The sequence below is a fragment of the Thermobia domestica genome, chromosome 9 (assembly GCF_964235325.1).
Source record: "Thermobia domestica chromosome 9, izTheDome1.hap1.1, whole genome shotgun sequence".
In the NCBI taxonomy this organism is placed as follows: Eukaryota; Metazoa; Arthropoda; class Insecta; order Zygentoma; family Lepismatidae; genus Thermobia; species Thermobia domestica.
In genome coordinates this window covers 23,123,817-23,138,989 of record NC_137462.1, presented here as the reverse complement: position 1 = coordinate 23,138,989, position 15,173 = coordinate 23,123,817, and the positions used below count along the sequence as shown (strand labels likewise).

Here is a 15,173-nt window from a genome sequence, read left to right as displayed (position 1 = left end):
TATTCGTAAGAGACCAGGAAATGTAAGAGATGGCAAGAATATTGGCATACGAATAACTTCTACAGGATTAGGGTGCCGAAGGCGCAAAGGGGCGCTGTTTGCTTTTGCTGTCATCATGACTTTCAATCCCTTGGGGAAAGGTATTTGGAGTTGGAGTGTATATACTGTGTGTAGCATTTCTCCTATGGAAGAATACATGCTAATGAGGCTTGCATTATGTTATTACTACCTTATTGCTTTAGTTACAAAAATGAGGCGTGTAGCACACAAGGGAACCAAATCCATTTTCGGTCACTTTGAACATATTTAATCTTCAAGATCTCTATCCGAAGTTCTTTTCAGAGCTTTAAAAATCCATTTCTAGATTTTGTAAATAACTCTTAGAAAGAAAAAAATCCCTGTAATGAAGCTTGCTGCATTCCGTGTAATGTTATACCGCAAAAAGTTTATTTTTCTAAAAACTTTAATAATGTGACTTGATTCGCTTGTACTTTGAACGCCCCGAATGTTGCCTGTTTATACGAGTTCTTGTGACAGACTCTCTTTGTGAAATAAAAGATCTTACACATCAATTTTCTGAACCTTGACCCAACACTGTTATGTTGCAGTCGTTGGCATAAACGCCCACTATATTGTTACTATCATTCCTACAGACAGTTACAGTGAACACTGTTTCTTCCAGGACTCTCCCTTCCTCCCCGAGTCAACAAACTGCCTCCTCACGGAGCTAATGCAATTACATGTCACTCTTGTGTACGGCACTTCCTTTAAGAGGCCCCATCACGACGAAATTAAAATACCGCTAATTTTACAGTAATTATGTGATATCTTCAAATAGATAAAAGATAATCAAAATGTGGAACAAGATCGCCCTAGACAATATTATTTTACATAAGATACCGATATCATGACTAACTTATCTGCTTTCGATTTCCAATCATTTAGAAAATCGGCATTTATTTTCGCGTTTCTAAATGGCTGCAAACGGAAAGCTATTAGGGGACTCGTGGTAACGATACCTCATGCAAAATAATATTGCCTAGGGCGATCTTGTTCCACATTTTGATTATCTTTTATCTATCTGAAGATATCAGATACTTACTGTAAAATTAGCGGTATTTTAATTTCGCAGTGATAAGGCCTCTTAACAAATAGTGCTGTAGTGCAACCCCATCATATTTTGAATTTGCCCGACTCTCCCTCCTCCGAACAAAGTTTTCTGAAAGCAAGCCTGATACTAAGCTGTACTAAACTTGAATTAAAGGTTCTGTTCTTAAGCGTTCTTGCAACATTTTAAGAGCATATAATGTATTATTTATTTTTTGCGTTTTCGATCAGTTTCCGTAGGTAATGATCCTGTGGTAGTAAGTGGCGAACGCATGTGCTTTCTGTCCGTGTGATCCCAACCAGAGATGAAGTGGGTCGTGGTCAGTGGGTTGTGAGTAGTGATGCGCAGTGGAAATACTCCCGGCCGGAAGGAAAATATTAAAAAAAAAAAGGAATATTCCGGGTTTTTCCCCGGCATATAAATTCCCGGGAAGAAATTTATTTCCATTTCTTTACCTTATTTTCCAAATTATAAGAATCGTATGACTAATTACTTTATTTTAATTTATTATAATTTATTTCTAGGTTTTAAATAACTTGAGGTTAAAAAATTAAAATTCCTTGACTGTACTTTATATAGTAATCTTTTTTAGTCATTTCCATTTGTAGTAGAAAATAGCCAAGTACTAATTTACAAATGATGAAAAGGAACCAGTTTGTAATGTAGAAATTATGCAGAAATAGAGATGAAGTACTATTAATATACCCCAAACCACCGTTAGTAACAGACGTCGGTCTGTCTGCTGTCTCTGTCTCGAATTTCTGAAGAGGTACTCGGACTTCTCTTACATGTGAATTAACGCATGAAATTTCGAGAAATGAGTAGGAAGAAAGGTCATGTGTGGCAATGTTAGTGCAAAATTATAAAGATAAGTCAGTATATTGCAATTATTTTGCACATAAATACGTATGCTCAAATGTTGACAAAATGGTGAGACATATGTTTTGTGGTAGTTGTCCAACTTAATTTGTTTATAACATTTAAACATTTAATATGTTTATATCAGTAGTAGGATCAAGTTTAAAATATCCACTTACATATAAATTTAAATTGTTTAGCGGTGTAAAAGTATGTGGACTTCCTACACCAAATGGTTTTCCAACATATTTACTTGCATAAAACATATTGTAAGCAAATATATCTTTATGTGTACTCCCTAAATATAATAAAATATTAATAAAATAACATAATACCGTACAGAATATACATTTTAAAGAATCCTCTGGAGCAAACAGAATCAGTATACTGTGATAAAATCAAATTTAACTTTGAAATCATAATATAGTAATAGAATTGCAATTTTCTTTGTTTGTACATAAATTTCCGGAATATTCCCAATTTTGGAAATCTTCCGGAAATATTCCCGAAAAATATCTTCCCGAGAATTTGCCCATCAATGGTTGTGAGTCAACAGGAGGTGACCCCTTCTGACTCACCAGGATTCACTGTGACCCACTTTGACACCGACCTACTACGACTCACTCTGCTCAGTGCATTGAAGACAATATCTCGTGAACACTGGTGAATTTATCTATGTTTTACTTTCAAGACATCAATTTTTTTATTCCTTTTTCATATGTTTCTATTTTACTCACCTGAAATGAATGAAAAAAGAACTTCAGGCACTTATGGATATTTATATTTGTAATTGTAATAATAGCAGTAGGACGTACTACTTGGTTTTTGAGACTCAGTCCAATCTTACTGTTTCTTTCTTTCTTTAGGTTGACCTACTTTACGTTGATTTGAAACTTTCAAATTTCATTCTATTTTCCACTGAAAAGTATCTGTAATTCAACAAAGAAATAATTATATGTGATAGTGAAACTGAAATTCATTGTAATATGGCACAGACCGGTATTCTGACCGAGCGATGGTTGAGCGATTTACCGTAAAAAATTCTACTCCGATTAGTGACAATTTCACAGCCTTGTTTTATTACAAGTGTAAACTCTTTGGTCAGTGAAGGGAAGGGAATGGATCATGGGTCAGAGTGTGTCATGGGTAGGGTGACCAACCGTCCCGTAAAAATGGGATCGTCCCGTTTTTTTATTACCATTCCCGGTGTACCGAAAAATTTTGCCGGGACGCCAAAATGTCCCGTATTTACGTACATTGGGTACAAAAAAATACTTTCCAATCTACAATTTCCTAAATTATATTATTATTTTCTAAGCTATGTGATTATATTGGAATATGTCTAATTTCTAAGCAGCGTCATTACATTTGCGATATTGGATTTGGTGGCTACACTGTTTTCCTTCCTATTCCCCCCCCCCCCTCAACGCAGACGACAGTGCAAAGGACTGAAAATCTTATGAAAAACTGTTTTTACTCTCTGTTTCGGGCGGTAGAAGACTGAGGTGCTGTCATCAGTACAGCACAGTGTTTTCGTGATTTGACTAAGATGTAACATACTGTCATTTACGAAAGGTGAACAGAAGTATAAAACTATAAAAGTGAAAGTAAAAAGAAAACTAGTTTTAAGTGAAATAATGTTTAAAAGTAAGAAAAAGCAAATAAAGGGACTTGGAATCCAATGCTGAGAGTAGTTATAAATTCTGCAGCAGGTGACAGATATTGATAAATATTTCATATATTTTTAGTAATGTTTTCAAAATTTCATTTTTGTTAGTTGCAGATAGTTTGTTATTTAATTAATTCCACAACCTTTTCAATAGGTTTTAAAACAAACAAAAGTGTAATTTTGCCCTTTTTGTGAGACATAGAAAGACAGAGAGAGAGAGAGAGAAAAAAAACAGAGAGGACAGAGAGAGAGAGAATGTATTTAGGGCAGCAACCTATCCAAAAGTAAAAAGTTGTCCCGTTTTTTCTAGTTGAAGATTTGGTCACCCTAGTCATGGGTCAAGTTTTCATTGACCCATGCCATCTCTGGTCCCAACTTCAACGCCCGTAAGGATTGAAAGCTTCGGATCAAGTCCAATTACTGTAGTTAAAACATTATACTGTATGTATATATTAGGTTCTGTCTCATATGGGCGTTTCTTAATGCTGAAACAGAGAGAAAATTTTAGTTAATCTGTAAATGAAGCCTCTCTCTATGTATGTGCTTAGTTTGTTTACAAATGAAGCCTGAACTGATGTGAGGTCTCTTATAGACAGAAATTTCCCTCTTCTCTTGCCCACTTGAACTGCTTTGGATTTTGAGTGCTGAATGGGAAACTTGGTAAGTGGGGCCTGATTGATTAACAAACCACTCGTGTACAAGGTCAAAGCGGTTACAGAATAGATGGCACAACGCAAAGGCAAACCAAGCTACAACTGTCATTTTTGCTTTTCCATCGGCCCATATGGCGAGTGTCTTGTGCGGTGAGGTTTCTGTGGGGGCATCATTGCGACTGCCGACGTAATATCTGAGTTCTTTGGCTTCTGGAGAAGACTGTGACGTGAATGCAGACGGCGTGGTATACATTTCCATCAGACTGCGCGAAGCACATGTTTTACTCATATCACACAAATCATCTGTATGTAATTGAGTCTGTCATGTCGAAACGAAAACTGAAGAAAGAATGTAAATAGCTTGTTCGTGTGGGCGATGGATTTAAACTCCATGGTTTTGTACAGTTACTTCTGAGTTTCTGCTGATCTTACCTTAAGATTTTCCGGTTTTGTTCTTTCACAAATATGGGTTTTATTATTATTATTATTATTATTATTATTATTATTATTATTATTATTATTATTATTATTATTATTATTATTATTATTATTTAAGGAAAATGAATTGTCCAAAGGGAGTCCTGGTAGCTCAGTGGTAGAGCGTTCACTTCTTTGGGGTCTTTGGTTCGATCCCAGCTCGCGCCAAGTGAGCTTTGTGGCGGACAAACATCCCGTACGTGAATTTTCTAGGGGTTCTCTCGTTTCCTCCCATTTCTTCATTGCACCATTGCATTCATTTCTCATCATCACCATCTCCTTTGCCTAGGCGGCCTACTCGTGGGACGTAAAACTTAGATTTTTTTCAATTTTATATAAGTAGATACAATATAATATTGATATTTAAGTATGCTGAATTAAATTAATTAAGTGCCTACTTTATTAGAATAACGTAAAATTTTCTGCTTTTCAGCGTTTCTTAAAAGCTAACATTAAAAAAAAAAAAGTTTTATTACAATTATCTGAGATAGCTTTAACACATTTATTTTAATTCTTCGGGATTAAATGTGCAAATTATGCATTAAACAGAGTCGCTACCACCTTACATGAATTTAGTGTTGAAAGTGAATATTAGAATTCTTATCAAACAATTAATTCATGTATGTGTATTGAGTTGATTGTGAGTTTAACGTCTCTTGCAGTAGAGAGGCTATACGAGACGGGACCTGAAAAATATTATGTATACTTAGTAAGGTAATTTCAGGTAAATATAGTTGGGGAATTTTGTGTCCTTATCTTGACTATGACATAAAGTAATGTCTAGCAAAATGCTCTTCTTTTATGTGCTTGTGTGGACTTTTTTTTTTTTTTTTTTTCACTTTCCAAAGCAAAATAAATACAAAAGTGTCCTGATATGTACTGTATATCAAAAAGATAGTTTCCTTTCATTTGTAAAACGTGAATATTCAGGAATTACAAAACAGTTTTCAATAAATTTCCAGTTTTCTGTTTATTTATTTTACTCTCTCTTCTGTTACAGTGTTTGCCTATTTCCTGTTACACATTGCTGAATACTGCATTCAGAGTGTGTTAGTATTAACAGGTGTGTTTGATAAGCACTCTCAAAAGCAGCATTATGTTCACATTTAGTTGGAGAAATAAAACATCTGTTTGTTTCAGTAATGATAATACAATTTATTTGCACAGTTGATAACATTATTTGTGGGTAATACAATTTATTTGCACAGTTGATAACATTATTTGTTTGTAAGAATTTACCATGATAGGACTTCGAGTGGTCATTACTCCAGTTGTTGACCAATTCTTGCAGCGTGTCTTTTATTTGATATAGCTAGTGGCGTATTTAGGGAGGCTATCGGGCTCATGCCGCCCCCCGAAATAACTTTGTTAGTTTTTCGCATTCCACGTACAATCCTCCTTGTTAAGAATTTCATTGACTTTCCATTCTCTTATGCTCTTTGTTTATGCTATTTGCTTATGCAAAATAATAGCTACTGTATTTGTCAAATTTCATTCCATGTAAGGACTGCGTTCTTTTTTTTCTTTCTTTCTCTCGTTCATGCTGCTCTTCTGTTTCTTTTTCTTAGTTGTTATTTTCTTTCGTTTCTCCTATTAGAGTTTTGACACTTGTTACTTGGGATTCAAGTCGGCCGTCGTAATGAGACGCGGCACTAGTCCTAAAAGGCACTGATCCTGAACAGCACTAAACGGCGTGACAAACATCTTGGCATTTGAAGGCGGCGCTCCAAATTCCCTTTAAATGCTGCTAGTAAATGAGAAGCCTGCGGTATTGCCACGTTCATTTTCTACACATTCACTTCAATCTATTCCTGCCACCTGATCGCGCTGTAGTTCGTTTGGTTAGCCAAGCCATAGCCACACCCCTATACTACTTGGCAACGTCGCCTCAGAGCTTGCGTTTTATTCGTTTAGCTGAAATGCCAAGATGTTTGTCACAGGCTTTAGTCCTAAACGGCACTGGACCTAAAAATCCCTTGTGGTGCTACCATTGCGTCCGTGCCAAGAATACTGTCAATCTGTCAGTCAACATTTCAGATACACTGTTTCATATTACAGAATCAGATTCTAACTTAGTTCTTACAAGTAATTTGTATAAACATATTCTGAACGATACATATTCTATCGTTCTGAAATAATAAATAAATAAAGCTTATTGTTCTTTCTTGCTGTTTGCATGATAGCATTTATGTGGTGACAAAATATTAACAACCTATCAAATGTGATTCCCAGATCTTTAATCATGTCTTTTTTTTTTTTTTTTAATCTCCACACCATTGACCTCTTATTAGTAACATAATGTTGTGTTTTAGTTATATATGTCATAAATTTTGCTTTCTTTGTGCTGATTTGAAGTAAATTATTTTTACACATATATTTATCATATTCAACTCTTTCCGTAGCAAATAATTGCCATACTCGTAATTAACTACTTTTTACTCGTTACCATTATTAACAATAGTTTTAGTATTACTAACATAGGTGTTACCGTTGGAATTAACTATTATTATTATTATTATTATTATTATTATTATTATTATTATTAATAATAATAATAATAATATATTTCAGATATGCTACATTTTTGAGACCTGAGTCAGTCACTGTGTACGTTGAGCTCTCGCATACTGCGTGACAATGCTCCAGTCCATATTCCTATTGTTGCCAAGTTATCGTTATCACAGGTATTCTGCCATTATTGGCAAGTCACTTACTGCAACTGAGAATCTTCCATGCTCCACGGTTTTCTGCTAATCTCTTCGTCTTCACGTACGATTTTTCTGTTTTGATATCGTCCATCAACTGTAGCCCCCCTTCGCCCTCTCACTCTCTTTCCTGTCACCATACCCTCTAAAAACGTCCCTCACGATACAGTTCGTTCTTAGCCAATGTCCAAACCAGTTTCTCTTCCTCTTTTTAATAATATCTAAAATTCTTTTCTCTCCTATCGTTTCTAACACTCTCTTATTCGTTTTCCGCTCGACCCAGCTAATTCCCTCCATTTCTTCTCTACACTCACATTTCGAAAGCTTCCAGTCGTTTTTTAAAATCATTTTTGCGAAATGTCCATGTTTCTGACCCATACAGTACAATACTCCACACGAAGCATTTTATGAGTCTTTTTCTCAACTCTTTGTTCAACGTCCCACAAAACGGACTTTTCTTCCTCCTAAAGACTCCTTTCGCCATTCCTATCCTTGCTTTCATTTCACGTTCACACTTCATATCATAACTAATAATAATATCGAAAACTAGTCACCTTTTCTATTTTCTTCCCTCCTACTTCTGTATTTGACATCGACTCTTCGTTGCAATCACCATGACTTGTCTTTCTAACATTTATTCTCATCTCATATTCTTCACAGCCCTTGCTCAAGGTTTTTAACAACATATTGGTGTTCTTTGACTTAGTGCTAAATCTAGGCTGAAAGATGTATACTGAATCTCCTTAAAGTCAATCTTTTACTACAACGTGAGCAACAACAACCGTGTGGATTGGAACATTGTCATGTAGATGGGAGTTCAACGCACACAGCGACTGATTCGGTTCACTGCCTCCAACAAACTGACACAGCTTGACAGCCATGGACTGCTTATTACAAGTGGCGCGATATTCCAGTTTAATTCCGAAAACTTTTTTAACTACCTAATATTGATTGATTTGTACTGTTACTAGTAAAAATGAGTAAAAAGAACGGTGTTCATCTCCCCGTGGGCACTCGCAAAATTTTCGTGGAAAGGTATCTCAATAAATAAACATGTGCCGAAGAAGTTTTAAACTTACTTGGTGGATCTGACATCTAACACTGTTCCTTCAGTTTGTACAGTTTTTATTAAAATGTATTGTTCTTGTATACATTATACAGAGTGGCTCCGAGCTGACTGACACATTTTAAACTTGAATATTGCACAGACATAATAACTTACATTGGTTGGCGGGGTGGGAACTGAAAAAGGAAAGAACGTCACGTTATATGGTCAGTCGCAATGGAGCACAGAACATCTTGTTACCTCAGTTCGTAGTTATTAAAACTTTATGTTCGTCTCTTCACCTTCTCAGGAGTTCGCATTGTTCTTAAAAAAATGAAATCTTTAAGTTTTACGTCCCACGGTTATGCCGGCTAGGCTAAAGGAGACGGTGATGATGAGAAATAAGTGAAATGAAGAAAGTGGAAGGAAACGGGAGAACTCACGAGCACGGTGTTTGTCCACCACAAAGTCCACACGGCGCGAACTGGGATCGAACCAGGGACCCCAAGCATCGGAGATGAACGCTCTACCACTGAGCCACCGCGCCCCCGACATTGTTCTTGAAGTTCCATGTTTTACATCCAACGCACTACCAGTCTCTTCAAACTTCTTCACCCAAGCCAATATTATACGTACGGAACCTTGCATGTTGACCAACATTCAAGTTTCGTCTAAAAAGCGTTGCACTTCTGGGACAGACTTAGTTTCGTACGAACTGAGATAACACGATGTTCTGTGCTCCAATGCTCCATTGCGACTGATCATATTACGTGGCATTCTTTCCTCTTTCGGTTTCCACCCCGCCAACCAATATCGGTTATTACTCCTATCCAATATTCAAGTTTGAAATGTTTCAGTCAGCTCGCGGGCACCCTGTATAAACATTTCGTTACTAGTTTTTCTTACCTTCATTAAATTAATATAATCCTGTCTACAAGTTATTTTATCCATTGCTTTTGGGTGAACTATCAGTTGGAATGCAGAATTCAGTAGGCCACTGCACAAAGAATTACTCTTTCTTTTTCAGGGAAAACTAAATTAAAAATAGTTGATTCGTTCGAAGTTAAATGACAAAAATACATTACAGAAACTGTGTATTCCTATGCCTGCTGTATAACTGTACAAATTAATATTTCTGGCCGAGTTTTATGAGGCGTGGAATCCATAATCCAAGTTCTTACAATGTATTCCTTCATTCTAGCTCCCGAATTTCTAGTTTTGCTTCTATCCTTCTGATTTCTAAGGGACCATTCTAGCCCCTTTATTTACTGACTTAGTTTCGTCGCGTATCTATGTTTGTATAAACCGGCTAAAAATGCAAAAGTCATTAGCTCTTATGTAAAAATGTATAGTCCTAAGTCAAACAACAAACAATATACAGTAAAATTATCTTTGTTCTGTGTTTCTGTCACGTACAAACTGATATATTTCAAGATAATTCAAACCTCCAAACATTTTAATGTAAAGTATATGAAGTGCACTCATGATTTGTGTTTCATTCGAATCAATCTTATTGTATTTTTTTTTTTCGAGCAGTTACTCATACTTGTTATCGATTGTTCATTATAATGACGATCGAATAGAGACGTTTCTTGTATTCTTAAATTAGTTAATCGTTTTCTACGGTTTGCCGTCTTTGACGCTTAATGAAGATAACTGAGGGCATTAGCTAAGAGATGGGACGCGTGCTCGACGCTGCAGCTTTATCAGCAAATATCTCTGAAAGACGATCTCCCGTTGAGAATGATGTATGCGGGCAATTTTAGCTTAAAAGGAAGAGTCTGTTGCCTGTTCTCCAAGTGCATTATTTCTTATGTCACTGTTTCTCACGATGAAAAGCACTTCCAGCATTTAATTCCTCTTTTCCATTAATGCACAGTAAAAACGAAAGTTTCTGCCTCTTGATGTAGTGCATGTCATTGTTTCGTTTACTTCAAGTGGAAGAACTCTTCCTTTCATTCAATTTATTATTATATATACATATGTACCAAGTTTTCAAGGGACCAGAAGCAAAGTGGATGAATCAGGGGAAAGTGCAAATTTCGGGAAGTGAGGAGGAGCTCTAAAATATATTGTCGTGTACTAAATATGTTGCATAAATTCTGCATACAAGAATGCTAGATGTCTCAATAATGCACAAGGAGTCCCGGGTTCGATCCCAGCCCCCGCCAAGTGAATTTTATGGTGGACAAACACCGTGTGTGTGGGTTTTCTCGGAGTTCTCCCGTTTCCTCCCACTTTCTTTCTAACCAGCCTTGTAATCTGGTCGCTGTTCGTGGTTCGTGGTCCTACCAATAAGTATTCTCCTGAGACCTGAACTTACCTGGATAGGACGATGAAGAACCTCTCCAAGAAGGGTTACAAATTGTTTCCAAATCGCTCGTCGGTCTCAATGATGAGATGAGCATTAGGCGCCGAGAGGTTCGGTTGTCTCGTCTCGAATACCTCATGGACGATCAGATGGTCATCCAGACCATAACGCACACAAACATCACTCATACAAACATCAAAAACACACTGGATTAAATAACACTATAAAAAAAAATAACGAAGAGGAATGAACACAACACTTAACACATAATATGTATAATTATCTTCATTACTAAAATCACACTTTGCCCTTTTAATGCAATGTAGCCCTTTTTGTAACTTTTATATACAAGATTATAGTTCAGATTTCACTGTAAATGCTTCTCTCACACCATTGACGCACTTGGGGGATTAGCACTGAGGGAAAAGTTGCCTGGATAATCCCACGTAGAAATCCAGTTGCTGCGACAAACAATCCTGAAGAGTTAAGATGAGTCTTCAGTAAAATATCAGTTTCCAAATTGAAATGCTGATGTTGGAGGGCGCGTTTAAAACTTTTTTTGGCGCTAAGGTTTATGAACCTGGGATTTCACTAGTTGGGGCTAGCCGTAAGAAAACGTCCTTTGCCGGCTAATAGCTTGTGCCCCTTAACACAGTCATACTTAATTTCCGACGCAACGTGCGTGGTGGCTGCACACAATTCCGGAGTCAAACTCCTTGAGCTCAAAGCTCAAGGTACGAGCTGCAGTGGTCGACTGAAGAGTGTTGGCAGTTGATTCTAAAAACCACTCAGTTAAAGCACCTGTATGCACATGCAAACAGAATATAGAAAATAATTTATGTTAATTTTAGTCCACTGGTCACAATGTACGAGACATTGCGATAACTCGGGCTGATGTTAGCATAAACAAGTATAGTTTTATTGAGAAGGTGTGCAAATGTATGTTGAATTAGGATTTTTTTTGGAGGGGGGGGGTCCGGACCCAGTGGACCAATCCCGTGGGTGCGCCTCTGTTCTATATTACCATATTAAAATTTTAATTTTGGTTATTTCCAAAATTTACGGGGGTGGGTCTGTGCATGCTTCTCAAAATGTAGGGATGAGCTAAGCTACATGTTCCAAAATCTAGGGATGGTGATCCTATGTACCCCTAGGTCATTTACCATGGCCCATGGATCCTTGATCCTGAGGCAGGGCTCATTGGGCAAAATCGGACTAAACGCTGCCAATACTACTAAGGTTAGTGAGGTTTAGCTGATAATTGTGAGACTTATATAGTCTGCTGCTAAAAGGGATGCTCAACTCTTAATCCAATCAACTAATAAAATACAGAATGCGTATAATAATAATAATAATAATAATAATAATAATAATAATAATAATAATAATAATAATAATAATATATCCAAGTGTGTCACTTGATGTACACTCATGTCGAAAATTATTGTCGCATGTCTATAAATATGTTGTTGTAGGAATATGCTTTGATAACGAATTCGCCCGATATTCCTTATAATGTTAGTATGTGTATAATCGGCAAAGACATGTATGTGGAAAATTTCATGTCAAAAGAGCAGTAAATAAGAACAATAAAATGAAAATAAAATTTTCTTGTCCATTTTGGAACATTTTGTTTTACTCATTCTAATTTTCGTATCTATAATTCTTTTCCTATGAAATTTACCACACATATACATTTTCCGGTTATACACATAGTATCAGTATTAAAAGTACCCTGCAAAATCATTATCAAATTATATTCTTACAAGAAGACCCTGCATAACAAAATAGTATTTTCCTTAAGTTTGTGTTAGCGACCACACTACGCGAGTCTCTCAAAGTAGCCTGTATACTTCGAGGTTTTTTACTGAGGTTTTAAGGTTTTGTGTTTTGTATCCTTATGTAATACCGAGTCTAAGAATGACAGACCTACTATTAAATGGGTCTGCGATACACGATCAGGGATTGAATCCAATACAGTTGATAGGTGCACGACCATCATGCGAGATCAGCCCTCACAATTGCACCATTCCCGACCGCACTACCTCACCTGCAAGATGGCTGCATTCAGGCATGCACCCAGAAATCTTTGGTAGGAGGGTCCAAATATTTGAAGGGAGCGGTCCAGTATGTCTATATATTATTCAGCCGGTCTTATTCTGCACCTAAAAAGTGGATAAGTAATTATTAATTGCTTATATTTTTGGAAAAAATGATAGAGAAAATGAAATGAGGTCTTTAAGTTTTACGTTCCACAGTTATGCCGGTTAGGCTAAAGGAGACGGCGATGATGAGAAATGAATGAAATGAAGAAAGTAGGAAAAAACGGGAGAACCCTGAGAAAACCCACGCATACGGTGTTTATCCACCATAAAGCGAGCTGGGATCGAACCAAGGACCCATGCACCAGAAGTGAACGCTCTACCACTGAACCACCGCGGGCCCCCCAGAATGATAGAACTAAATGATTTTTATAAGAAAGGAAAGAGTACAAATGAGGCGTAAAACCTAATCATTATCCTATATTAATTATTTCCCTGTTAAACATGTATAGTTCTGTTAAGAAAGTCTACAAATGATAGTCGAGTTACGAAATTTTGGGAGGGTGAGGACCTGGTGGACCCTCTTCTCCTCGTAGGTGCGCTCCTGGCTGGATTACCGACCACGCTACTGGCCCCAACCCTATCAATTTTGAGTTTAATTGGTATGTTGGCAGTAAAGACCAGCCTAAAACCTAACAATCGGTGAAATCTGAATTCAAACTTGAAATTCCCATATTTATCCAACTGGGAGAGTGGGAGGGAGGCGAAGCCGAATTATGGTAATGCTTTCTGTGTATGTAACTGAAGTTTAAACATAGAAAGACATTTGATGACAAAGATTCATCATAATTTGATTAATATCCATGGCGAATATTTCGTCTCTTGAAATTCACCACTTAGCGTCTGTTATTAAAACGTGAAACGTGAATCGTATTGAAACGATTCCTGTAGAGTATCAAATGAAGGGCTACGTTCGACGACATTCTTTTCAGTGTTGCCAGTTTGGGGGGAAAGGCGCTAAATCTAGGGGATTCGCCTTTCAGGATAGCGACAAAAAATAATTTTTCCGATTAGCGACTTTTTTGCTGAATTTGGAATGACGATTTGGCGACTGATTTACAAATCTAGTGACTTTTGCGCTGCGAACAACTTGTCCTAAAATAAGTACTGCGGTATTAACTCGAATCAGTTCAGATATATGTTTATTTTTCTTTTGCTTATTTGTATCAGTGCAGATGTTGACGAGCTGGGAAATTACGTAACATTTATCTCTATATTCCCTCTTTGATTGCTATTATCTCTTACGTCTAACGGGGACCAACTCCTGCTTTTAATGTCCTTTAGTTTACAGAGCACAAATGATCTATTACCGATAGGAAACAGATTATCTGTAGAAGCGTGAGTAGAAGTGAAGTAAGATTTTTTTCTAGACCTTCATTTTTGCTGGATTTTCTAAACTCATTTTTGATTTCGTTGAAGCAAAATTGATCATAAAGTTAAAAATATATAAAAGTGAAATTCCCTAACAGCACAATTACATAGCAGGCATATGCCTATCATGTTCCTTCAGGTACATGGGAATGTGTCCAGAATGTGCCTTATATACTTCTGAGAAAGAAATCACATGGATGGCAAGTGATAGTCACAGTCTATGTCCGCCCCTAGGCACATGCCTCACATGTAGCTGGGGAACGTGCCTAGTATGTTCTAGGTATGTTCCCCATGTCGTAAGCGTCAATGAACCACAAAATTACTCCCCCAAAATATGTTAAATCGCCTATATGCGTAATGTGTTTACGTTAAGGTGAGTCTAAACAACACTTTAAACAAGTAAAAATAAAAAAATATGCAGGGCTACCCTAGGGTGGTCGCGAACCACCAACCTTTGGATTACTAGCCGCGTGCTTTTCGACTTGGCCTCAGAGGTGATGAAAAGAACGTCGCTTGTAGAGGGATAAATTATTGAGGTCTTTTGCATTCGGCTAATCAGAGTGCTCCTGTAACCGTATATTCGACTATAACCGTTTGGGATCAGATAAAATCTGCTCGCCGTGTAATTGTATAACAAATTGACGAATGTCTATTTACTTTATTTCATGGTTCTTCTATATAATATGGAAGAGGCAAAATTCCACGAAAAAAAAAATTTAGCGACTTTTCACCCAAAATTGGAATAATTTCATATCCTATTTAGCGACTTTTTGTATCAACTTGTTGGCAACACTGATTCTTTTAGAACTTCCATGCTTCTTTATTGTTTAATTATGCGTAGCAAAAAGAAATAAATGAATCAGTCATTTATTTT

General features: G+C 36.8%; 1 protein-coding gene across 3 annotated transcripts in view; it reads left to right on the top strand.

The window, feature by feature from the left end:
• Tpst (tyrosylprotein sulfotransferase) overlaps positions 1–15,173 on the top strand; it is a 532,464-nt gene that overhangs the window by 46,453 nt on the left and 470,838 nt on the right. The window lies entirely within an intron of this gene.